The sequence below is a fragment of the Oncorhynchus clarkii genome, chromosome 7 (genome assembly GCF_045791955.1).
Source record: "Oncorhynchus clarkii lewisi isolate Uvic-CL-2024 chromosome 7, UVic_Ocla_1.0, whole genome shotgun sequence".
NCBI lineage: Eukaryota > Metazoa > Chordata > Actinopteri > Salmoniformes > Salmonidae > Oncorhynchus > Oncorhynchus clarkii.
In genome coordinates, this window is record NC_092153.1 from 32,485,977 (window position 1) to 32,513,093 (window position 27,117).

At 41.1% G+C, this 27,117-nt stretch overlaps 1 pseudogene; it reads left to right on the forward strand.

Moving 5' to 3' along the window:
* Positions 1–27,117, forward strand: part of LOC139413200 (copine-3-like) — a 42,250-nt pseudogene that overhangs the window by 2,651 nt on the left and 12,482 nt on the right.

Here is a 27,117-nt window from a genome sequence, read left to right on the forward strand (position 1 = left end):
ATGAAAGCTTGATTAACTGGCCCTGTTAGCTCGGCAGATGTTTCTGGGCCAGCCGACAGCCCTGAATGTCGAACCCTGCCATATGGCATTAGCAGTCTTTTTAAAGTCGTAACAGTGATATGCACCATGTGTGCATGTGTGCTGACTGAAGTCATACTTGAATAGACTGTTATAGCTTTTCTTTTGATCTCCATGGTCATAACATTTTCCAAAAAACAATACTTCCTTTTTCTCGATTTGGAAGGCACTGTTGTCTTGACTTGTGTTTCCAGCAGCGGTGGAACTCCCATAATGAGAGAATATTGACTCCCCCCAAAATGGTAGCATATGCATAGATGGATTATTTTATGGTGCAACAAACCTTTACTTGGCAATACTTCCTTAAATATTAACCGCAGCTAATATTAATCTGTTGCTAATATGGCATGTGTGTTGAAGTGATCTTTCTCTCTTCTAGCTTATTTCTAGCTTTATTATTGTTGCAAATGATTTAACATTTTGTCATCCGAAGGGTTATATTCTGCTTTGTCATGTTGAAGTGCACACGTCCATTGTTGCTGATGTGTACGAAGTGGCTAGGTACTCTCAGGAGTGACCTTTGTCTCCTGTATCTTTTGTAGAAAGATTCCCACACAATTGAGAGATTGTAGTGTGCTGGAGCTTTGACGTTACATTGATGAGTGTTAATGTGCGGGTGGTTGTTTTTTCTCTAACATTTTGTATACGATATAAGGAATATGGAAGGCTGCATTTCATTGTAGGCCCAGGCTTATATTTTTCATGGGGCAGGCTCTGAATACAATCCTCAGTGCGAGACTGACACGAGGCCTGATTTAGGGTTTGTCCATAGACTGGCTGGTTGTTTAGCAACAGAACCGACTCATGTGCGATAGTGATGCGCGGGTTAACTCAACCCGAAGTCCCTGTGGTTATATCCGTGGGGAGGGTTGGTCATTAAATTTTGTGTGGCTGAAGGGCAGGTGGCTGGCAGGCGAGTTGAATGTAGAGAAACAATGCCTTAAATAATCCATAAATGTATCATCATTGTGCAATTTATTTTGCCTACATTAATGTTTTTCTTTATTTTAGGCTATCTAGTATTAGTGCATAAACTTTAGGGCTTAACTGGCAGAAAAAGTTAACTTCAATCCACGGTGGCAAAAGGACATGGTTAAAGTTTAATTCAATAAGACAAGCTGTGAATGGAGAGTATAAAATAAAGAGAAGGGGGGGGGGGCAGAAAAGTCATGTTTGGAAAAGATTTGGTGAAGTGGTAAAAGAGGATCATGGTATGTGTGATGGTTGTGAGGCTCTCTACAAATTAGACAGTCACAAGACAGGACTTCAAATAGGCCTGTGGCGTTTCAACGAAACATTGGCCTACTGTTTAGATGGGTTAAATGGAAACTAACATCTGGACATTGACTAACCAGAATGACTTACTGTTTATTGGCAAACTCCAAAGTCCTCTAATACTAGCCCAGTGTGAATCGACATCCTTGTGGTTTGAGAGGGGTTGCTCGCGGTTTGAGCAAGAAAACAATAACTGATTCAATAAATTGAACGAAGTGCTGCCTATATATATATATATATATATATATATATATATATATATATACAGTGCCTTGCGAAAGTATTCGGCCCCCTTGAACTTTGCGACCTTTTGCCACATTTCAGGCTTCAAACATAAAGATATAAAACTGTATTTTTTTGTGAAGAATCAACAACAAGTGGGACACAATCATGAAGTGGAACGACATTTATTGGATATTTCAAACCTTTTTAACAAATCAAAAACTGAAAAATTGGGCGTGCAAAATTATTCAGCCCCTTTACTTTCAGTGCAGCAAACTCTCTCCAGAAGTTCAGTGAGGATCTCTGAATGATCCAATGTTGACCTAAATGACTAATGATGATAAATACAATCCACCTGTGTGTAATCAAGTCTCCGTATAAATGCACCTGCACTGTGATAGTCTCAGAGGTCCGTTAAAAGCGCAGAGAGCATCATGAAGAACAAGGAACACACCAGGCAGGTCCGAGATACTGTTGTGAAGAAGTTTAAAGCCGGATTTGGATACAAAAAGATTTCCCAAGCTTTAAACATCCCAAGGAGCACTGTGCAAGCGATAATATTGAAATGGAAGGAGTATCAGACCACTGCAAATCTACCAAGACCTGGCTGTCCCTCTAAACTTTCAGCTCATACAAGAAGACTGATCAGAGATGCAGCAAAGAGGCCCATGATCACTCTGGATGAACTGCAGAGATCTACAGCTGAGGTGGGAGACTCTGTCCATAGGACAACAATCAGTCGTATATTGCACAAATCTGGCCTTTATGGAAGAGTGGCAAGAAGAAAGCCAATTCTTAAAGATATCCATACAAAGTGTTGTTTAAAGTTTGCCACAAGCCACCTGGGAGACACACCAAACATGTGGAAGAAGGTGCTCTGGTCAGATGAAACCAAAATTGAACTTTTTGGCAGCAATGCAAAACGTTATGTTTGGGGTAAAAGCAACACAGCTGAACACACCATCCCCACTGTCAAACATGGTGGTGGCAGCATCATGGTTTGGGCCTGCTTTTCTTCAGCAGGGACAGGGAAGATGGTTAAACTTGATGGGGAGATGGATGGAGCCAAATACAGGACCATTCTGGAAGAGAACCTGATGGAGTCTGCAAAAGACCTGAGACTGGGACGGAGATTTGTCTTCCAAGACAATGATCCAAAACATAAAGCAAAATCTACAATGGAATGGTTCAAAAATAAACATATCCAGGTGTTAGAATGGCCAAGTCAAAGTCCAGACCTGAATCCAATTGAGAATCTGTGGAAAGAACTGAAAACTGCTGTTCACAAATGCTCTCCATCCAACCTCACTGAGCTCGAGCTGTTTTGCAAGGAGGAATAGGAAAAAATGTCAGTCTCTCGATGTGCAAAACTGATAGAGACATACCCCAAGCGACTTACAGCTGTAATCGCAGCAAAAGGTGGCCCTACAAAGTATTAACTTAAGGGGGCTGAATAATTTTGCACGCCCAATTTTTCAGTTTTTGATTTGTTAAAAAAGTTTGAAATATCCAATATGTCGTTCCACTTCATGATTGTGTCCCACTTGTTGTTGATTCTTCACAAAAAAATACAGTTTTATATCTTTATGTTTGAAGCCTGAAATGTGGCAAAAGGTCGCAAAGTTCAAGGGGGCCGAATACTTTCGCAAGGCACTGTATATGAAGGGCCTACATGTATTAGCTTTTACAGTGAATGCTTTTGTTTATAAGTTTTGTGCAAATTAATTGAACATCACCAAATGCATCATAAAAAAAACATTGCGCCTATTTAATGCAAACCTTGCTGTTAATGGATCGCAAAACGGCATAGAACTGAGCTAAACGTGTGGAACAAGTTCACTTTCTCAATCATAGCCCACCCAAAAAAAGCATTAAGTGCAAGTTAGCTGTTTAGCTCATATCTGAAGGCTGGGGGGCATTTAGGAAGTCTTCTACTGCGGATCGCTAAAATATCATAATGATTATGATCACACTTCCTCAATTCAAATTTTATGGTGACACTATACCAAAGATGGTTTAGGAACTTGAGCTTGGTTCCCAAGTTATCAGTGTAGCCTGTTGTGGCTTGGACTTGTTGAAATAACTAAACACTTAGAAAAAAAATCTCCAGGCTTCCATCAATTTATAAAAAAAATAATAATTAAAGGGGGCAGTTTGGGAAAGAAACGTGTCGTCCTAATCGTTCGCTGGAATGGCAGACATTCTGGGGTAATAAACACACAACCAACGTTGTCTAATAGTACTACTCACGTGCGAATAGGGCTATAGCCTTAACTCCTGCAGAATTAAGCATTTCTTGCAGAAAAAATTATACACCAAATGTAGGCAAAATTTGGACTTGGGAACAGGAGTGGAAAAATATAATTTTATTTCTGTATCTTGAGAGAATGCAGTGCTCAGTTAGCACCTCTGCAGAGCGTATCTGTCTTCATAAAAGATGATACTATTTCAACCACATAAAATATGCATCGAAGCTGAACTGAAATCTTATCAGAAACGTGTCGTTTTCACAACTTTCTTTTTCCAAACTGCCAAACTGTCATTTGGACATTTTGCACAGAGAATCTTTCCTGTTTGTTTTTGCTTTATTGTAATTTCTCCCCGTCCCCAAACGTCTTTGCTCCACAAAAGATGACAGATGTCAGATTACCAATGTCAACTTGATTAAAGCATTTATTATTTTGATCTATTACATTATTCTGTTGAGCAAGGGTTTATTTAGTAAATTCAATTAATCTTAAATTATACTCTTTTTTTTTGACTGAATGAGGCAATTTAGCTATTAGGATTAGTTATCAGTAATGGTTATGATAAATTAGGCATTGTTGCTCACTGTTGGCATATACTGTATATTGCTAGAGGCTGGTGGGAGGCGCTATAGGAGGATGGGCTCATTCTAATGGCTGGAATGGAATTGATGGAACGGAGTCAAACGTGTGGTTTCCATATGTTGGATGTGTTTGATACCGTGCCATTACAATGAGACCGTCCTCATATAACTCCCACAAGCCTCAACTGCTGTGGATAAATGCGCAAACAATTTTCCAGTGAGAGATTCTACCCTCGTTCTAAAAACAGCTTCTTTACTATATTTTTTGTAATTTAGTAAACAACAAAAATCATGCAAGTACTCAAACAGCCACAAAAGGTAAAATGCACATCCCTACCAGCGAACAATGAACTGAAAACTCGAAAAAGTCATGGTTCTACAAACCTGTTGTTCGTAGGGGGCTTTTTCAGAGGTGTCACTTGTGACTTAGACTTGCAAAACTGCTTTAAACAATGTACATTTGATTGCTAGGCAATCTGCACATTGCTAGGTGAACTGCACATCCCTCATTTACATTTAGAGATGTTATCATTTTATATAGAATACTTTAGAAATGTACCTAAATAAGCTATTCTGTTAGAATGGGGGAAATTCTGTATTTCACTGCTGAAGTTTTTCAATGGCATGCATGTTTATTTTGCTGTTATGGATTGCTGTGATGAATGAAATGTCTCTATGCTTGATGTCAACATGAGAAATTATGAGATGCATGATTTTTATTATTATTGTGTGGCTTTTGGCATTTCAGACTTTGCTCTTATTGTTGATGCCAATTTACTACATTTCTCTGACCATCTACTGACACAAAAGAGCTGATATGGTGCTGGGGCTGAATCAAGAGTGTTTTGTACATGTTGTTCACTAAGGATGCCTAAATTTGCCTGCTCATGTTTTTGCTTCCATTTCCTATTCTTTTGTTACAGTCTAGAATTGATTTAAATTGCTTGCCCGTCAGGATTGGCTTGGATATCCTGTGCCACAGTTTTAACGAAGCACCACTTATTATTACAGGTAAGCTTGTAAATATGTCCTGAACATAGGTTCATTCAATTGACTGCCAGTCCGACTTTCACAACCTCCTGTGGGCTCTTGGTGGTTTTTACCAGTAATTATTCGCTTTGTTAGGCTATGTTCATGGACCTTATTGATTCCCTTTGGGCTCAATGTTCACTCCATTGTGGAAACCTCTGAAGGTGTGGAGAGCTGAGAATGACCTACCATGGTATGATTGGTATAGAGGGAGTGCATGGTATGTTAGTGGCTTTCTTTGGCAAAATACCGCATCCACAAAGCCCTAAGTAAATGTCTCCACTTCATGACCTGACTGCCTTCTGTGGACCACATTCTCTCTACTTGCTTTTTGATAGGCTGTTTTTGTCCAACACTTGCTCTAAACAATGCTTGAGACTCAGGCCTAAGCATAGGCTAATTGTTTTGCTCTTTTAATGTTTTAATATGGTTGGTGTCGTGATAAAACAACATTTCACACTGGTATTTAAATGATTCATAAATGCATTTTTATGTTTACCAGTTGCTACTGAGATGGCACAGTGTCGTCCAATTGCTTAGGGATACTGCATTGCGGTAATATCAAATTGACACATTTTTATATTTTAAAGGTTGAGTAAGTTGGGTTTTTGTCCACAAATGTACCCAAATTCCTGTAGTATGTAAATAATTTAGAGTTAGTGACTGCCATAGTGTAGTTATTTTGTTGAGGTCTATTAGCTGATGTCTTACTTTTTCAAAGCCATTTTAGCTGTCTCGCTAATTGTTCGGTACAAATCTAGCATAGAATCATGTAAAATGTTCACTCTGCCAGCATTGTCTCCCTTTCGAGGAACTGTGAATTTCCTGTACAGGCCTTTACTACATTCAAGATAGTGTAGTTAGACAAAGGAAAGTCAACTTCAGAACGTGATGTAGTTTTTATTAGGATTTGTCAGCTGCAAGCTTCGAAAATGACTTACTCAGCCTTTAAATTCAGGCACCTTCTTCCACCTGACCTTTACTGGTCATAGACCTCATGATGCATCAGATTGATAAATTGGAAGTTTCTACGGGTTCATCCAATTTACAGTGTTGAAATGTGTGGTACTCTGGGTCTAATTATGAGCAAGATTTAGGCCTACGAGCTAAATTTCGGCCAAGATTTGCATATTAGACCTTGAGCTGACATAATCTCCTTGAGCCAAGGCTGATGTATGTGGTAAATGAAGCAATGTGTGGATGGCTGTGTAAGAGTGGTGATGAGTAGACAGACGGCCTAATACTTGCACATGTATTTTGAATTCCTCTATTGATGCATTGGGCTCTCATCGAATACCTCCAAACGTAAGCTGTTTTCTAAATCATGGTTTGTCTCCTGCTCTTTTTGTTTTGTCTGTTCTTTACTCTTTCCTCTAGTCTTACGGTGGTTGCCTTTTTTCACCTGCAGGTGTGTGTTGTTTCGCCTCAGCAGCATGGCTGTGGTCATCCGCTTGCAGGGTCTCCCGATAGTGGCGGGCACCATGGACATACGCCATTTCTTCTCTGGATTGACTATCCCGGATGGTGGGGTGCATATTGTAGGGGGTGAACATGGTGAGGCTTTTATTGTTTTCGCCACAGATGAAGATGCCAGGCTTGGCATGATGCGTACAGGGGGAGCAATCAAAGGTTCTAAAGTGTCACTTTTGCTGAGCAGCAAGACAGAGATGCAGAATATGATCGAACTTAGCCGCAGGCGTTTTGAAACAGGCAATGTGGAGGGAGCCGCAGGAAACGGTAGCAGACCAGGCCCCACGGTTCGCACAGGTGGGAGGGGCAGTTTACCCACCACTTTACAAGGCTTCAGCAACACCACACCAACCACAGTCACCACAGCTGCATCTGCACATGAAACTATAAGCAACAAAAATGTGTCCACGTTTGCCACAACTAGCATGGGAAACATGCCCCCCAGTTTCAGCAACAACTTCAGCAGCCCAAATCTTACCATGGGATCCACTATGACAACAGCCATGTCCTCCCTCAACTCTGTACCACCACCTATCCCCCCTTTGCCAACCATGCCATCCCTTCCACCCATGCCTTCCATACCCCCCATGCCACTTCCACCACCTGTGTCCTCTATGCCTCCTGTTCCCACTGTGTCACCTTTAACCCAAGGCCCCCCTGTCCTTCCCATGAGTCATCTGTCCCACATGGGCTCAATGCCACCATTTAACCCAGGCATCCCACCCCCTGGTGGACTGGCCTCAGGGCTGCCCCTAGGAACACCAAACCACATGTTTCTGGGCCATATGAACCCTCTGTTAAATATCCAGGCACACATGAAGGCAGCAATAGGTAATTCAGACGAGTTATATGTCCACCTTCAAGGCCTGCCCTTCTCAGGTACAGAAATGGATATTAGGGAGTTTTTCCGTGGGTTAGCGGTGGACTCCATCCGACTGGTCAGGGACAACATGGGCCGGAGTAGCGGCAGGGCGCTGGCCAAATTCTTTTCCCCTCAGGACACTTTTGAGGCACTCAAAAGAAGCACCGGAATGTTAGGGCAAAGGTATGTTGACATCTCTCCGGCCACAGAGAGGCAGTGGATGAGTGTCAGCAGTGGTGGCATCGGGGTTGGAGGGCAAGCCCACTCAAAATTCAATAATGAGCCGCAAGACCAGCACCGCCGCAGCAACATGAGTTCAGCGTCCCCGTCAACCAGAGACCGTGCGAGGTCCCGCTCCCCTCACAACAAGGAGTTCTGTGTTTACCTGAAAGGCCTGCCCTACGAAGCAGTAAACAAACAGATCTGTGAGTTTTTCAAAAACTTGGATATTGTGGAAGACAGCATTTACATTGCTTATGGACCCACTGGCCGAGCTACAGGCGAGGGCTTTGTTGAGTTCAAAAATGAAATGGACTACAAAGTTGCACTTGGCTGTCACATGCAGTATATGGGTAGCCGATTCATACAAGTTCACCCCATCAGTAAAAATGCTATGTTTGAAAAGATTGGTTCCATTCGTCAAAGGATGCAGGGTGGTGATAAGAAAAACAACTCAGAATCAGTCAAGAGCCCTAGAAACTGTGCTCACATCTCAAATATTCCATATAATGTGTCAAAGAAAGATGTCCGTCTGTTTCTAGATGGAATTTCAGTATTTGACGAAAGTCTTAAAGTTCTGGTTGACAGCTGTGGTAACGGTCTAGGTCAGGCTGTTATGCAGTTCAGGGCAGAGGAGGATGCACTAAATGCTGAGAGACTACACAGGCAGAAGTTAAATGGCAGAGATGCCTTTGTACATTTGATCACCTTTGAGCAGATGAAGGAAATTGAGAGAAACCCACCACCACAGGTTAAAAGAGGCCAGAAACCCCAAGGGAACACTCAAGGCCAGGCACACAGCCATGTTCAGGCACAGAATCCAGTTCAAGGTCACCCCTTTGCCGGTATGACAGGAGATGAGTTCAACTTCCTCAGAAATACTGTAGGCAATTTAGGCAATGGTCCTTTTACGCCGTTTACTGTCCCAGGTAATGGACTAGCGGGGCCCCCTCCACCCCCACTTGCAGCAAGTCTTGGGGATGTAGCCCTTAGCATACCCCCACCCATGGTTGCCGGTCACTTGCCTGGAGCAGTTCTGGAACCCCCGGGCTTCCGACCAGGCAGCAACAATGGCCCACCTGGCTTTGGGCCAGAGGGATTGAGGGGCATGCCACCTTTTGACAATGGCCCTAGAAAGAGCAGAGGCCTCAACCACAACAACCGAGGTGGTGGCCATGGGCAATCAGGAGGGTGTCCTCAGTCTGCCTTTGGCCCTGGCTCTGACCCTCTGAGAGGACAATCAACCGGAGGCCCTGGTAACCCTCGTGGACCTACCATTGTAAAGATTCAAAACATGCCTTTCACTGTAACAGTTGATGAGATTCTCGATTTCTTTTATGGGTATCAGGTGCTGCCTGGTTCAGTCTGTCTGCAGTTCAGTGAAAAGGGCCTGCCCACCGGTGAGGCAATGGTTGCCTTTGAGTCACACAAGGAGGCAACATCTGCTGTCATGGATTTAAATGATAGGCCTATTGGGGCTAGGAAAGTGAAGATAACGCTAGGATAAGACTCCCAATTTTCCCCTCTACCAATAATGATTAAGTGAAACATGCGGTTTCATTAATGCAAAGGTAAGAACTTGCATTTAGGATGCATTTAATCTCCCAACTATCTTTAGTTCCTTTACCAAAGTTTGTAGCGTAGGAATGAAATGGAAAACTGCTATATCTATTTGATGTATGATATGATTACAGAAGTAGGGTGTGGATTTTCAAATGGCAAAAAGCCAACTGTTGCCATGTTGATGCAGCTTGAGTCCAATCCCGTTTCGAGCAAGAGCGCTGAAATTCATTTCAAAAGTCAAAATAATATGGTTAGGAGGAGGATAGTCTCTTATTGCTGTGCTGAGACATCACTTTCACTTGGAAGCATGTATCATTTTCAAATGCCCTGACACATTTTGTGTTCTTGTATTTCTTCCATAGATTTAACATTCTCTTTACTTTTACCTGTGCTTTGTGACGATATTCTAAAGGGGGTACTCACCAAATGCTGCCATGCATGGTGTTAGTACAGAGAACACTTATTGTGCCATGGTTAAAGCATTTTCTTATTTGCTCTATGCTGTTTTTCACTGTTAATAAATGCAAATGTTAATGTTAGCTATGATGTGAGATTGTACTGTTTGTTTCTGAGAAAAATATTTAGAACTTTGCATTTGGTTTAATGGTCTGCAGAGCTCTTTAGAACGTTTTGTATCTGCCAACCCTCCCACTGCGATATGTTCTTTTTGAAATTATGAGCTGTTTGGAATGTCTTTAGTTTTGTAGTGTTGCCTGACAAGATACATTTTTATGTTTCATTTTTGGGGACGTTCCAGTTTATTATTTCACAAGTGTGTGTATATAGCCTACTGTTTAGCTTACACTTTTGTCAATAAAATGACATTCCTGACATAGCTCTATCTACAAGGCATTCTATTTTTCTCCAATGCTTTTTCACTGCTTGCTGATTTTCCATATGAACAATTAAAATGGTTTTGGAAGGGAAGGCACCAAGTTTTTCCCAAACATGTTCCAGGTATGAAAAACTTTAGATAGGCCTAAGTATTGCTGTTAGGGATGGTTAGGTTAACCTTAAAGGGTCATATAGGCCTGGCTACATCTAGGTTTTTGCAAGTGAACATATAGGATATATAGGGGTTGAATGGGAAATTCAATCAGATCTTACCAAGAAACCTATATACCCGGTTTCCCAGACCCAGATTAAGCCTATTCCTGGACTAAAATGCCTTTTCATGGCAATTCTGTTTAGAATCATTTTTAGAACAGGACCAAGCTTAATCTGTTTTAGAAACCATCCTTTAAAGTAACTCGCCAATGAAAATCTCACTTTTAAAAGTTAATTCTGTTAACTTGTACCCAAATAATGTTGTTGACCCGTCTTATTTGTGGCCAAAGCAAATATTAGAGAAAAAAAAACGTCAAATCTCCAACTCAAAGTTGTATCTCAAACAGACTGTTTAAAAAATGCTTGCTATTTCCTCATAGAACATGTCATGTTGGCTCATTGGCTGAGCTGGCCAATCAGCGGACTACTTCCATGAATATTTGAGAAGGGGGGGTATTTAAGATACTCTTTGAAGAGGTAGTGTTTCAGATTTTTTCGGAAGATGGGAAGGGACTCTGCTGTCCTAGCTTCAGGGGGAAGCTGGTTCTACCATTGGGGTGCCAGGACAGAGAAGAGCTTGGACTGGGCTGAGCGCAAGAGACCAGAGGTGGCAGAACGGAGTGCTCTGGTTGGGGTGTAGAGTTTGAGCGTTGCCTGACGGTAGGGAGGGGCAGTTGCTTTTGCTGCTCCGTATGCAAGTACAATGGCCTTGTGGTGGACCATCCAAACCCATAAAAGCTGCATTTTAGCAAGGCCCAATGTAGCTGTTTTTAGCTCACTATCAAATCATTTCTGAGTAACAATTACTGTGACTGTTTTCAATTAAAATGGTCAAAAAGAGCTTCTTAGCAAGCGCAATTTCTCAAGCAAGAATTTTGCTAGGAGTGTGGAGGGGAAAACTGAAAACTAGCTTTTATTGGCAGAGTTTTCGAACTCCCTTATTGGTCTGTTAACTAATTTACCACCTGGAAATGTCACCAGGCAGGCTAAAACTTCATCCCACCAAAAAAAGCATGATATTTCAAGAGGTTTTTTCAAACCGCTCTTACGCTAAAAGGGCATTCTCTTTTCCACAGTATTATTCCAACCTCGTAGTGTGGAAATATATAACACAGGAAAATCTACATTTTGACTGCACTGGGCCTACAAGTACTTTTTTTTTGGACAGAACTATTTGGCTCATATTGTATTTTAATCAGTCAAATTTCATAGAAATCTGGAAACACTGGACAGTTACTTTAAAACATGTCAAAATCCAGTCCTTGAGGGCCAAGTTCTGCTTGTCTTCACTCCTTCCTTGTACTTGATTGATCAATTAAGGTCATTGATTAGTTAAGAACTAGTTAAGTACTCCCCTCACCTGGTTGTGTAGGTCTTAATTGTACAAGAATAAAAAAAAACATCAGAAACATGGCTCTCCAGGAATTTAGTTCGACACCCTTGCCTTTACAGGGATACTTCGGGATCTTGGCCATTAAGCCCTGTCTAGTTCCACAGAGTCAGATGAAGCCGTGGATACTATTTTTGTCTCAGCGTGCAGTTTGAAGTTAGTTGCTAACTAGCGTTAGCACAATTGCTAACTAATGTTGCCGCAATGACGAAGTCAATGGTAACTGCTAGCATGCCAGTAGTTACCATAGACTTCCAGTCATTGTGCTAATGCTAGTTAGCATTTGCTCGACAAACTACCTGTAACCGCCTTCATACTGGATGTAGAGAGACACAAGTGATATCCATCCATGAGTTTGTTAATCTGGGGAGGTAGATAAAGGGCTTCATTGTCAAAATCTCAAAGTATCTCTTGGAATCACTTCACTCAAATGTTTTTTTATTTTAAAGTATTTTGTTCAGTAGGCCACTTGATATGGTCCCAAACATGTTACATTACTGCAGTAAAATTGTCAAGGTGGAGCACTGAATATAATTCTGTTCATAAATTGTCTCTGTGTTTGTGTTGAGAGTGGAATAAATCGTGTACTGTCACAAGGCTTACTTTCAATTCCACTATAGATGCTAGTGGCAAACATGCCTACTGTAAGGCTAAGAGAGTCTTTGTTTCTTGTGTTACAAGCTAGCCTACCGCTCAACCTACATTTGTCTTGTTTTTATAATGCGGTTTAATGGAAAGTTGACTGAGTTCATATAAGTTCTCTGAACATGAATTATATATGTTTAAATGTCATTATCTATACAGCCTTGTTTTATTTTCAGTCTCTATAAATCAGGCAGAGTAATCCTATAGGGTGGTCATCAAATAAGTTGTTTACTTCGTCACGTTTGAAAGAAGAGTGAAATGCTGGGGGTTCTAACGAGTCCACGGCTTGAGAAGGGCCTAGTTTTCAGCACTGGGGTGAAGTGGTGGGTTGTTGGGGTCAGACATGACAACCTAGGGCATGGTGTGAACTAAATTGGCCTGAAAGATGCCTTTGTGTCTGTTAGAGAGAGCCGATGGACAGAGCAGATGAATTGCGATGCAAAACAAGTTGGGACTTACCTGTCATTCAGTATTCATACATACCTATTTTGGTTTGCTTCCTTTCAAAGTCACAACAGAAGTCACTGAGTGTGCTTCTGGATTTAACTTTTTGAATATTATGCATTACACCTACTTTTTGGGTACCAAGCTGTTGGGTGTAAGGCAATGAGAGCCACTTGGTTCACTATTGGATTTACATGCAAAGGTAAGTACTAGTTATTTTTATGAATTGTGCGAGGTGACACATGGTGTGTAATAAATGAAGTATTTGAGCCATTATGCTAATATCTAGGTTTGCTGGACTTGCTTTATTGTGGTTTGACTTAAGACGGGAAAAGCAGGAATATAGTTCTCACACTCTTGAAATTAAGCAGTCAACCGGATTGTTACCTAAAGCAATAAGCTACACTATATATACAAAAATATGTGCACACCCCTTCAAATTAGTGGAGTCAGCTACTTCACCCACACCCGTTGCTGACAGTTGAATAAAATCGAGCACACAACCATGCAATCTCCATAGACAATTATTGGCAGTAGAATGGCCTTAGTGAAGAGCTCAGTGACTTTCAACATTGCACCGTCATAGGATTCCACCTTTCCAACAAGTCAGTTTGTAAAATTTCTGCCCTGCTAGAGCTTCACCAGTCAACTGTAAGAGCTGTTATTGTGAAGTGGAAACGTCTAGGAGCAGCAACGGCTCGGCCGCAAAGTGGTAAGCCACACAAGCTCACAGAACGGGACCACCGAGTGCTGAAGCACGTAGCGTGTAAATATCCTCAGCTGCAACACTCACTACCGAGTTCCAAACTGCCTCAGGAAGCAACGTTAGGACAAAAGATTATCATGTGCAATGCTAAGTGTTATCTGTGCTTCCAAATTTGTGGCAACAGTTTGGGGAAGGCCCTTTCCTGTTTCAGCACGACAATGCCCCCATGCACAAAGCGATGTCCATGCAGAAATGGTTTGTTGATTGGTGTCAAAGAACTTGACTGACCTGGACATACATATCCCTGACCTCAACCCCATTTAACACTTTTGGGAGGAATTGGAACACTGACTGCGAGCCAGGCCTAATCGCCCAACATCAGTGGCTGACCTCAGTAATGCTCTTGTGGATGGATGAATGGAAGCAATTCCCCACAGCATTATTTTAACAATCAATCAAATGTATTTATAAAGCCCTTCTTACAACAGCTAATGTCACACAGTGCTGTACAGAAACCTAACCTAAAACCCCAAACCGCAAGCAATGTGGGTGTAGAAGCACGGTTGCTAGGAAAAACTCCCTAGAAAGGCCGGAACCGAGGAAGAAACCTAGAGAGGAACCAGGCTATGAAGGGTGACCAGTCCTCTGGCTGTGCCGGGTGGAGATTATAACAGAACATGGCCAAGATGTTCAAATGTTCATAGGTGACCAGCAGGGTCAAATAATAATATTCACAGTGGTTGTCGGGGGTGCAACAGGTCAGCACCTCAGGAGTAAATGTCAGCTGGCTTTTCATAGCCGATCATTCAGAGGATCTCTACCGCACCTGCTGTCTCAAGAGAGTTGAAAACGGCAGGTCTGGGACAAGGTAGCACATCCGGTGAACAGGTCAGGGTTTCATACCCGCAGGCAGAACAGTTGAAACTGGAGCAGCAGCACGACCAGGTGGACTGGGGACAGCAAGGAGTCATTGTGCCAGGTAGTCCTGAGGCATGGTCCTCCGAGAGAGCATATTTAAATTCACACAGGACACCGGATAAGACAGGAGAAATACTCCAGATATAACAGACTGATCCGAGCGCCCTGACAAACTTTTGCAGCATAAATACTGGAGGCTGAGACAGGAGGGGTCAGGAGACACTGGCCCCGTCCGTTGGATACCCCCAGACAGGGCCAAACAGGCAGGATATAACCCCACCCACTTTGCCAAAGCACAGCCCCCACACCACTAGAGGGATATCTTCAACCACCAATTCACTATCCTGAGACAAGGCCGAGTATGGAAAGTGTGGACACAGAGTGGAAAGCCTTCTCAGAAGAGTGGAGGCTGATATAGCAACAAAGGGGGGACCATCTCCATGTTAAAATTTCACATTTACACTTTAGTCATTTAGAAGACACTCTTATGCAGAGCGACTTTTAGTAGTGAGTGCATACATTTTTGTTAATGCCCATGATTTTGGAGTTCGGTGAGCAGGTGTCCACATACTTTTGGTAATGTAGTGTATATCAAATTTGCCATATAGCTGGTATTTGTTGATATAATAGAGGGCCACACAATCCTTAATCCTGATTGAATCTGACATGGGACACTAAAACAGCCTTCTGCAGAATAAGCCACAGTTCCATCACTTCCAACTGACACTGGATTTCAAATGGGGTTTTTCTTTTACTAATATTTTTGTTCAGTAAATTATTTTCCTAATTTGTGTCATTCCCTATTAGAAGTCTTAATCAAATCTACAATGAAATAAATGTAACAGTGTTGGTCCCATGTTTCATGAACTGAAAAAAAAAAAATCCCAGCATGATCATTACAGAGGTGCACCTTGTGCTGGGGACAAGAAAAGGTCACTTTAAAGTATGCAGTATTGTCACACAACACAATGCCACAGATGTCTCAAGTTTTGAGGGAGCGTGCAATTGGCATGCTGACTGCAGGATTGTCAACCAGAGCTGTTGCCAGAGAATTTAACGTCATGTCCAACCGGCCTCACAACCATAGACCACATTCATGGCGTCATGTGGGGGAGTGGTTTTCCGATGTGAACAGAGTGCACCATGGTGGCGGTGGGGTTATGGTATTGGCAGGAATAAGCTACAGACAACAAACTCAATTAGCATTTTATCAAAGACAATTTTAATGCACAAAAATATGTGATGAGATCCTGAGGCCTGTTGTGAAGCCCATTTTAAAAAAAAGATATGTGACCAACGGATGCATGTCTGTATTCCCAGTCATGTGAAATCAAAAAATTAGGGCCATGTGAATTTATTTAAATTGATATATACAGTTGAAGTCGGAAGTTTACATACACTTATGTTGGAGTCATTAAAACTCATTTTTAAGCCACTCCACAATTTTCTTTTAAACAAACTATAGTTTTGGCAAATCTACTTTGTGCATGACACAAGTAATTTTTCCAACAATTGTTTACAGATTATTTCACTTATCATTCACTGTATCGCAATTTCAGTGGGTCAGAAGTTTACATACACTAAGTTGACTGTACCTTTTAAACAGCTTGGAAAATTCCAGAAAATGATGTCATGGCTTTAGAAGCTGCTGATAGGCTAATTGACATCATTTGAGTCAATTGGAGGAGTACCTATGGATGTATTTCAAGGCCTACCTTCAAACCCAGGGCCTCTTTGCTTGACGTCATGGGAAAATCAAAAGAAATCAGCCAAGACCTCAGGAAAAAAAGTGTAGACCTCCAGATGTCTGGTTCATCCTTGAGAGCAATTTTCAAACACCTGAAGGTACCACGTTCACCTGTACAAACAATAGTACGCAAGTATAAACACCATGGGACCATGCAGCCGTTATACCGCTCAGGAAGGAGACACGTTCTGTCTCCTAGAGATGAACATGCTTTGATGCGAAAAGTGCAAATCAATCCCAGGACAACAGCAAAGGATCTTGTGAAGATGATGGTGTAAACAGGTACAAAAGTATCTCTATCCACAGTATAACAAGTCCTATATCGACATAACCTGAAAGGCCGCTCAGCAAGGAAGAAGCCACTGCTCCAAAACCGCCATAAAAAGCCAGACAACGGTTTGCAACTGCACATGGGGACGAAAATCGTACTTTTTGGAGAAATGTCCTCTGGTCTGATGAAACAAAAATACAACTGTTTGGCCGTAATGACCATCGTTATGTTTGGAAGAAGAAGGGGGACGCTTGCAAGCTGAAGAACACCATCCCAACTGTGAAGCATGGGGTTTGCAGCATCAGGTTGTGGGTGTGCTTTGCTGTAGGAGTGACTGGTGCATTTCACAAAATAGATGGCATCATGAGGTAGGAAAAGTATGTGGATATATTGAAGCAACATCTCAGGAACTTAAAGCTTGGTCGCAAATGGGTCTTCCAAATGGACAATGACCCCAATCATACTTCTAAAGTTGTGGCAAAATGGCTTAAGGACAACAAAGTCAAGGTATTGGGAGTGGCCATTACAAATCCCTGACCTCAACCCTATAGAAAATTTGTGGGCAGAACTTAAAAAGCGTGTGTGAGCAAGGAGGCCTACAAACCTGATTCAGTTACACCAGCTCTGTCAGGAGGAATGGGCCAAAATTCACCCAACTTCTTGTGGGAATCTTGTGGAAGGCTACTCAACACGTTTGACCCAAGTTAAACAATTTAAAGGCAATGCTTCCATATACTAATTGAGTATGTAAAACTTCTGACCCACTGGGAATGTGATGAAAGAAATAAAAGCTGAAATGAATCACTCTACTATTCTGACATTTCACATTCTTATAATAAAGTAATGATCCCATCTGACCATAGACAGGGTATTTTTACTAGGATTAAATTTCAGGAATTGTGAACAATGAGTTTACATACACCTTAGCCCAATACATTTAATCTTCCAACTTTTACTGTAAACTGTAACTTTGGAATTGTTGCATGTTGCGTTTTTATATGTTTGTTCAAGTATACATTGTGCAATGTTTCCAACAATGTTTGTCTGTTTATTGAGCGAAGTTGATAGGCCTACTACACTAGAAGGTTGGATGTGTTGGGTTGTAAATGGCTAGGTAATTATTATTGAGAAAAATCATTCACCTCAGTAATGCAGTGAAAGGCTAACACTACACCATTGCTTGTGTGTCATTAACTTAATTCCTATGCTTATTTGTAAAATAATGTATGTGCTAAACTTGCTGCACTGTCTGTTGCCCTGTATCATGAGAGCTGAATAGACCACCTATCCAAGGATATGTGCAGAAATGTATGTATAGCTATCAAATGTATACTGTAGGTGTGGAGAAATGGATAGGCAGAATTTGAGAGAAAAAATGTGTGGAATGTTAGTAGGCCTACATAGGAAATGCAGCCCTGCTATATACAGGAATTGAATTGTTTGCCCATTGTGTGTGGTATAACATAACACTGTTATTTGTAAGTGTGAATATTTTCCTTTATTGAAATGTGCTAAGATTGTTTTTAACATCAAGACGAGTAGTAGTGCAGAAATGTGTAGTTTCACGTTCACTGTTATTTGTATTAATGATTTTGATAAGGACCGAATTCATTTGCAAATTCGCAAAGCATGAATGATCTAAATATATTGTGCAGTTACGCATACATTTGTATCTGGTTTTAGTTAGCTACGTTTCCAACGGTGGTTATGGCTGTTTATGGAGCGGAGTTTATACGTTAACATTGTATACCGGAACATCAGCTGTATCGGCTAATTGTAAAAAGGCTACATTTGTATTATCTCTAGGTGTGGAAAAAAATATTTGAGTGCAGCCTGAACAAAGTGTGTGTGTGTGTATAGTCACTTCCTGCACTGGGGGCACAGTGTGAGTCACGTTGCCTCTTGTCCAATAGGAACGTTTTTATGCTGGCTGCTTATCCAATTGTTGAGCTATCATGCTCACTTGACCATCTGCCACACCTTTTTGTCAGATAGCAAATTTAGTACATCTTAGCTCGACATTTATATCGCGTTACTGCAGAGTGCACTTGAGTTGCATGGCAAGTACAACTGTTTCATAGTGACACCCGTCCGATATATTGCCGTTTCGTGCGACAAGGTAATATTTGTAACATTTGCCTACTTATTTTTCTAAAGTAAACCAATGCTTGATTTGAGTTTGAAGAGGCAAATCCGGGGATTGTTATTTTATGGGCGTTCATGTGCCCATGGAATTCTTGTCAGTGTCTTCAAAATGGGCTTTTGATGAAAAATGGTTGTTGCCTTCATAGAAAGCTCTCTCTCCTCCAAGTCGAGTCTTTACTGTAAAATACGCACTTGGTAGGTTGCATGCAAGGTGTCTGGTTCAATGACAAGTTGACAGATGTGAACTAGTAGGCTTCCTGTCCAGTTTTAATTGTCCCTGTGCTTATCAGGGTGAGAAGCGTTTATTCGCAAAATTGCGATTTTACTGAGTAGTGTACGTTAAAGCTATTTTAATGGTAATTTCAATTCATCAACAAATTCTTATTTACAATGACGGCCCACACCGGCCAAACCCAGACGAAGTTGGGCCAATTGTGCGCTGTTCAATGACAGTGGAAACACGTTCTCTGGAGTGATGAAACACGCTTCACCATCTGGCAGTCCGATGGGTGAATCTGGGTTTGGTGGATGCCAGGAGAACGATACCTGCAAGACTACATAGTGCCAACTGTAAAGTTTGGAGGATGAATACTCGTCTGGGGCTATTTTTCATGGTTCGGGCTAGGCCCCTTATTTCCAGTGAAGATACATCTTAATGCTACAGCATACAATGACATTCTAGACGATTCTGTGCTTCCAACTTTGTGGCAACAGTTTAGGGAAGGCCCTTAACTGTTTCAGCATGACAATGCATCTGTGCACATAGGGAGGTCCTTCCAGAAATTGTTTGTCTGCAAAGAGCCCTGACCTCAACGAACACCTTTGGGATGAATTGGAATGCCGACTGCGAGCTAGGCCTAATCGCCCAACATCAGTTCCCTACCTCACTAACGTTCTTGTGGCTGAATGGAAACAAGTCCCTGCAGCTATGTTCCCACCTAGTGGAAAGCCATCCCAGAAGAATGGAGGCTGTTATAGCAGCAATGGGGGGACCAACTCCGTATTAATGCCAATGATTTTTGAATGAGATGTTTGACGAGCAGGTGTCCACATACTATCTATGAATTTGAGAGGATTTTCCTTTCCCTGGCCCTATCCCTCAGCTTTATACCAAAACAAGTGGCAGGGGCCCCATTGTTATTGTTTTTAATTGCAGAGCAGACTGTGGCTTTAATATACAGTCATACATTTTTTTTCCCCCTGTGTTTTTCAGGTGGATACTCAATGTGTGTCAAAAGTAGAGCTTTCCATTTCATGCAGCAATCTCCTCAACAAAGACGTTGGATCCAAGTCCGACCCACTCTGCGTGATGATGCAGAGCATCGGGAATGACAAGTGGACCGAGGTAGGGAGAAAGCACTAACTATTTGAAACATCTAATTGTTAATGTGCATAATGAATTGGCCTATGGTTTGTTCATGCAGATGCTTTCTGTCTCACTATACAGTTGGACCGCACGGAGAGGGTGAAGAACTGCCAGGACCCTGAGTTCTCCAAGAAGCTGCTCCTGGACTACCACTTTGAGAGAGTGCAGAAGTTGAAGCTGGGTGTCTGACATAGACAACAAGTCTGTTGATCTGAATGATGATGACTTCCTGGGGGGGGTGAGTGCACACTAGGACAGGTTAGGATATAAGAAAGTGTGGACCAATTATTCTCACATCATTGTGTCCTTGTGTTGATACTTTTATTTTCTCAGGTATTAACTTAACCAGTAGATGCTGCTGAGAGGAGGACCGCTCATAAAATTGGCCGGAACGGAGCAAATGGAATGGTATCAAACACATGGAAACCATGTTTTTGATGTATTTCATACCATTCCGCTCCAGCCAATACCACGAGCCCGTCCTCCCACATTAAGGTGCCACCAAACTCCTGTGAACTTAACCCAATGTTTTTGAATTTCTCTATGAATGGTGGTGTGCCTCCAACAAACAACCATTTGCCTTTCAGATTGTGTCCAGCAAGAAGCTTACCAGACCTCTACAAATGAAGAAGGGTAAGCCTGCAGGCAAAGGCATCATTACTGTAAGTATTTAAGTGGCTGTGTAAATGTAAAATGGTCCCACTTATGTAAATGTTGTGATAACAACCATAAGGCAAATGCAAACAGTGTCTTGAGATGATCATATGAATTCCCTAAATTGTGCTATATTTTGTGTGTTAAAGATTACTGCTGAGGAGATAAAGGATAACAGGGACATAGTGCTGGAGTTGGAGTCTAAAGGCCTGGATAAGAAGGTACAATAAATATTCTACATTAATTATGGAGTAATAAACCGTTTTCTAAATTATCTCCCGCCCATTATTCATTTGCCAGTGCTCCTATTTGTCTCTCTCTCTTGCAGGACTTGTTTGGGAAATCTTATCCATTCCTAGAGTTCTTTAAGCAAGAAGATGATGGCAAGTGGCAGCTGGTTCACAGAACAGAGGTACTTATCACAATATTTGTTTGTCTTAAGTACCCAATGGCTACCGTTGACTGGGTGTGTCGAAAGAAATGGGGGTGTAGAATACAAGTGTATGGAATGCGCAAATGTAATTGGTCTGACTTTGTCAGTTCTTGCCAGCGAGTGCAGAAATTTGTGGAGAGAAAGGCGCATCAAAATAAAGTTGGGGGAAACTCAGAATGAACTTGTCATAAAATCACTCACTGTGGAAAAACAAGCATGTAAATTAGCACTGACCCCAATTAGTTGACTGGTTTATATACAGTACCAGTCAAACGTTAGGGCACAGCTACTCCTTCGAGGGCTTTTCTTTATTTTGTGACAATTTTCTACATTGTGGAATAATAGTGAAGACATCAGAACTATGAAATAACACACAGAATCATGTAGTAACCAAAAAAGTGTTAAACAAATCCAAAAATATTTTAAATAAGAGATTCTTCAAAGTAGCAACCCTTTGCATACTCTTGTCATTCTCTCAACCAACCTCATGAGTTAGTCACCTGGAATGCATTTAAATTAACGGGTGTGCCTTGTTGATTTGTGGAATTTCTTTCCTTAATGCGTTTGAGCCAATCAGTTGTTGTAACAAGGTTGGGGTGGTATACAGAAGATTGCCCTATTTGGTAAAAGACCAAGTCCATATTATGGCAAGAACAGATCAAATAAGCAAAGATAAATGACAGGGCATCATTACTTTAAAACACGAAGGTCAGTCAATCAAAAAAATTTCAAGAACTTTGAAAGTTTCTTCCAGTGCAGTCACAAAAACCATCAAGCGCTATGATGAAACTGGCTCATGAGGACCGCCACTGGAAAGGAAGACCCAGAGTTACCTGTGCTGCAGAGGATACGTTCATTAGCATTACCAGCCTCAGAAATTGCAGCCCAAATGAATGCTTCAGAGTTCAAGTAACAGACATCTCAACATCAACTGTTCAGAGGTGATGTGCGTGAATCAGGCATTCATGGTCGAATTGCTACAAAGAAACCACAACGAAAGGACACCAATAAGAAGAAAGGACTTGCTAGGGCCAAGAAACACGAGCAATGGACATTAAACCGGTGGAAATCTGTCCTTTGGTCTGATGAGTCGAAATTGTGAGATTTTTGGTTCCAAACGCCGTGTCTTTGTAAGACGAAGAGTACATGAACGGATGATCTCCGCATGTGTGGTTACCACCGTAAAGCATGGAGGAGTGATTGTGTGGGGGTGCTTTTCTGGTGATACTGTCTGTGATGTATTTAGAATTCAAGGCACACTTAACCAGCATGGCCACCACAGCATTTTGCAGCGATACACCATCCCATCTTGTTTGTGCTTAGTGGGGGTATCATTTGTTTTTTCAACAGGACAATGACCCAACACACCTCCATGTTGTGTAAGGGGTATTTGACCAAGGAGAGTAATAGAGTGCTGCATCAGATGACGTGGCCTCCACAATCACCCGACCTCAACTCAGTTGAGATGATTTTGGATGAGTAGGACCGCAGAATGAAGGAAAAGCAGCCAACAAGTGCTCAGTGTATGTGGGAACTCCTTCAAGACTGGAAAAGCATTCCAGGTGAAGCTGGTTGAGAGAATGCCAAGATTGTGCAAGGGTGGCTACTTTGAAGAATCTCAAATATAAAATATATTTTGATTTGTTTAACACTTGTGTGATTCCATATGTGATATTTCATAGTTTTGATGTCTTCACTATTGTTCTACAATGTAGGAAACTGTAAAAATGAAGAAAAACCCTTGAATGAGTAGGTGTGTACAAACTTTTGACTTGTACTGTGTGTGTATATAGGTGTGTGTGTGTATATAGGTGTATGTATGTATGTATGTGCTATCTCTCTCTCTCTCTGAACTAATGCATTGCGGAAGCCTAGACTAAAAGCCAATTTATGTACGGTTCAAAAATGTGGACGGAGACTCCATATGAAGGGTGTGATGCAATTGCGGAGCCTCTAGACGCATGCAGAGGCCAAATCGAGCTCTTTACCGCATTGCCACGTGCCTCCTAAATTTTGTAATAATGCGGAGGGCTCTGTATAGCTCCGCATTGACATGATTGGTTGGGGGTGGTACATCCTGTATAAACACAAACTCACTTCCTTGACAACGGCCCTGCACTGCTCCGCGAAGCACAAGAAGTATGAATGCCCTGACTTCTGCTTAGGCCATACCACTGTAAATGCTGCATGGCCAATGCAGACGTCGGATTGACCACACGTCCAGAATGCACTTCCCTCTCCAGAATGCGCTCTCTCCCACCAATTTGTGCACATTCATTGTTTAATAACTCCGTGGTGTGAATTGTTTGCATTTCATTGTTAGTGTATATCAATTCCACATTACATATATCACCAGTCGTACATACATTTACTGTTAATTCCTGTAATTTGTAATCTACAATGTTTGCTACTTTGGTTATGGTAATTTATTTTAATGCATTCAATATTATTATTATTGTTATTATTAGTCTTCCTGTTCTCATTGTCTGAGTGGACACATTGTTTGCAGAGTGCAAAAACTATGCAACACTTGTGAGAAACAAATTTTGTTTTTATTTAATTTAATTTACAAGTTCTGTCAATTTAGTCATTGTCTTTTTTTTTGGAGTGCTCCTGTCAATGTTGATGCATAGAAGTAGGCCTATAGGCTACCTGGCCTGCACAAAAATGTCGGCATATAAATGTGCCCATTTGAGGATCTGATAGTGTTTCTGATTGGCTTACCTGTGGAGCTTCTCAAAGTAATGTTTTCTTCACCTCAAACAGCAAACAAACAAAGTCTGTTTTTCCATCCATTGAGAATTACAGTAGTTCCTCAATGTTTTTGAAAACTTCCTCTTCGATAACCACTCAGCGAGAAAGTGAAAAATGTCATGCCCTGATCCAGTGGAAACGTCATAAAGTAGGCGTCTTATCAGTGCATGATTTGGACTGAAATAGGTTCCGGTACTCATTTTGGGTACTGGTACTGTTTTTATATTTAGGTGCAGGAGCTCCACAGTACTTTTTAGCTAATATTCTATAAGAGGCTCCGATGAGCTCCTGCCAAATTCAAGCATTGATTCTTATCTCTTGAGCAAACAGCCTACAGCTGTGTCTGTCCAGAGCTCACTGGCATGCTAAACTCTGAGGGCACAGAATATTTTATGTGATGTTGCAAGCTTCAGGCTGGACCCAAGTTTCAAGTTCTTTGCAGACAGGCCATGTATGTTATTTATAGGATATTTATTTTCTTCAGGATATTTTCTACTTGCAGGCTGCAATGTATTTGTTTGGCTATCTTTACATAGTTGGCAATAATTTTGAATAACCACATGACAATAATGTTTAAATTAAACTGTTTCACGAAAATGTGCTTATGAAAACTATAACTGGCACGCAGATCGGTAGAAATGGTAAGATAAATTGGCGTTCACGTGAGGAAGGTTGCCAACTCCTCATGTAGCCTATTACTGGCAACTTCAGGAGAGTAATAGCAGAGTCTGTGAAAGCCAACAGGAACGGTAGGAGGATAGATGGTTAAGCTTTTTTCTTCTGGTTATCTAGATCTCTGGCGCCCTCTTGAGGCATCAAACGGTAAGCTTAAATTGTCAGACAAGCTCAATGCATGTAGTTGATTTTATTTTATATGGAAAACTACACGTTAAAAAATGTACAGAAATTGATGGGTCGAAAGAACAGACGACTTTCGGTCTAACATTATTTTCTTTTGTCAGGGCAGCCCAATTTGTAAATGCTCGTACCATAACATGCTTTTTGTGTTGTGAACATTTTACATTATCACGTTTCATTGCGGTTGTGTTGGTTACTGTGTCTAATGTCGATGGTTAAACTTGTCAATGTCCCATTTCTAAACACCAATAGCAAGCTTGCGCAAGGGCAGACCTATTGGTTTGAAGTTTGCTAGAAGTTTGCTGGCAGAAATAGCCTACCATCTGATATCAAGACGTTATTATATCAGGAAATTAAAATTAGATTACACATCCTCATGTTTCGTCATGATTGAGTTTTTTTTGTTGTTTTTTTTGCATGTGAACTCAACTTCTTTAGCAGTCATGCATTTCCTCAAGGAAATTGATTAGGAGGCTGAATAAAATACTCTTTGGATGTTCATGATGAATAGTGTACTGGTAATAATTTGTCATGTTTGCTTTCATAAAAGATTGAGTTGTGTAGGTAATTAGAACTGCCTTGGCAGTTAACCTCCATGCATTTCCTAAAGGAGAGGGAACAAAACGCCCATTTCGCCACGCCCATTTCTTTTGATACACCCACTTCTTTCCACCCGCCCATTACTCCGAGACCAATCAGGGACACAGCTACCTATACTGTATTTTTTATTATCTTTCTGATGAAGTTAATTTGACCTGAACGGTGTGCTTGAAGCATTCTCTAATGAAGTGGAAGTTGTTTTATGGAAAGCGTATCGTGCCTGACCTTCTAATTCGTCTGTATTGTTATTTTGGCATAGTACAATTTGTAATTTCTATTTGTTGTGACGTGTTGCTCTCATGTCTTTTTTTTTAGGTTATCAAGAATACTTTGAGTCCATCATGGAAGAAATTCAGTGTGGCTTTGCAAACATTCTGCTATTGTGACATGAGCAAACCAATCAAGGTATGAATAGTTTAAAAGACTTCCTCAAAGTTGTGTGCCTTTTTGACTTGACATAACCTACAGCCCTATTGTTATGGGATCTCTGTAGCCCCAGGGCTTACCTACGTGTCTGTTACTGGTAGGTCACGTGTTACGATAAGGACAAAGACACAAGTTCAGATATTATAGGCGAGTTCACTTGCACAACCGCCCAGCTTTTGCATGCTAAAGACCGTCCGGCGAGCCTAAGGGAACTCCTCTCCGTACTTTTTCTCTCTCTTAAACTCCCTTTCCTGTCCCTCTTTCTTCGCCAGGTCCACTGCTCTGATTATGATAGTGATGGCTCGCATGAACATATCGGTGTTTTCCAAACTAATGTGTCGGAGATACAGAAAGCTGGTTTGCCGGTGAGACCATATCTTCCTTTTTCTTCTAGCAATCTTAAACTTTTTGGTTACCTTACTGTTAAGCTTCTGTCTCTTTATGGGTCCCACTTGACATTAAGTTGTAAAGATACCATGTTTAAGTGCATTTTTAAAGTTGTCTGTATAATTACACAAACGTCACTATTTACAAATTGGGCCAGTTTCTGTTTGCAATTGAATTATTGTTCTATGTGCCTTTTACAGTATAAATATCATATGCTTTGCATTGCGTTTGGATAGTATTCAGACCCCTTGACTTTTTCCACATTTTGTTACATTACAGACTTATTCTGAAATAGATGAAATAGTTTTTAATGACAAAGAAAAAAACGTTTTTTTAGATAGATTTTTAAGAAATGTGCTAACCTAACTGAAATATCACATTTGCATAAGTATTCAGACACTTTACTCGTTACTTTGTTGAAGCACCTTTGGCATCGATTACAGCCTCGAGTCTTCTTCGGTATGACGTTACAAGCTTGGCACAACTGTATTGGGAGTTTTTGCCATTCTTCTCTAGAGGTCGACCGAATATGATTTTTCAACGCCGATACCAATTATTGGAGGACCCAAAAAAGCCGATACCGATTAAATCAGCCGAGATATATTTGTAATATTGACAATTACAACAATACTGAATGACACTTATTTTAATATAATACATCAATAAAATCAATTCAGTCTCAAATAAATAATGAAACATGTTCAATTTGGTTTAAATATTGCAAAAACAAAGTGTTGGAGAAAGTAAAAGTGCAATATGTGCCATGTAAGAAAGCTAA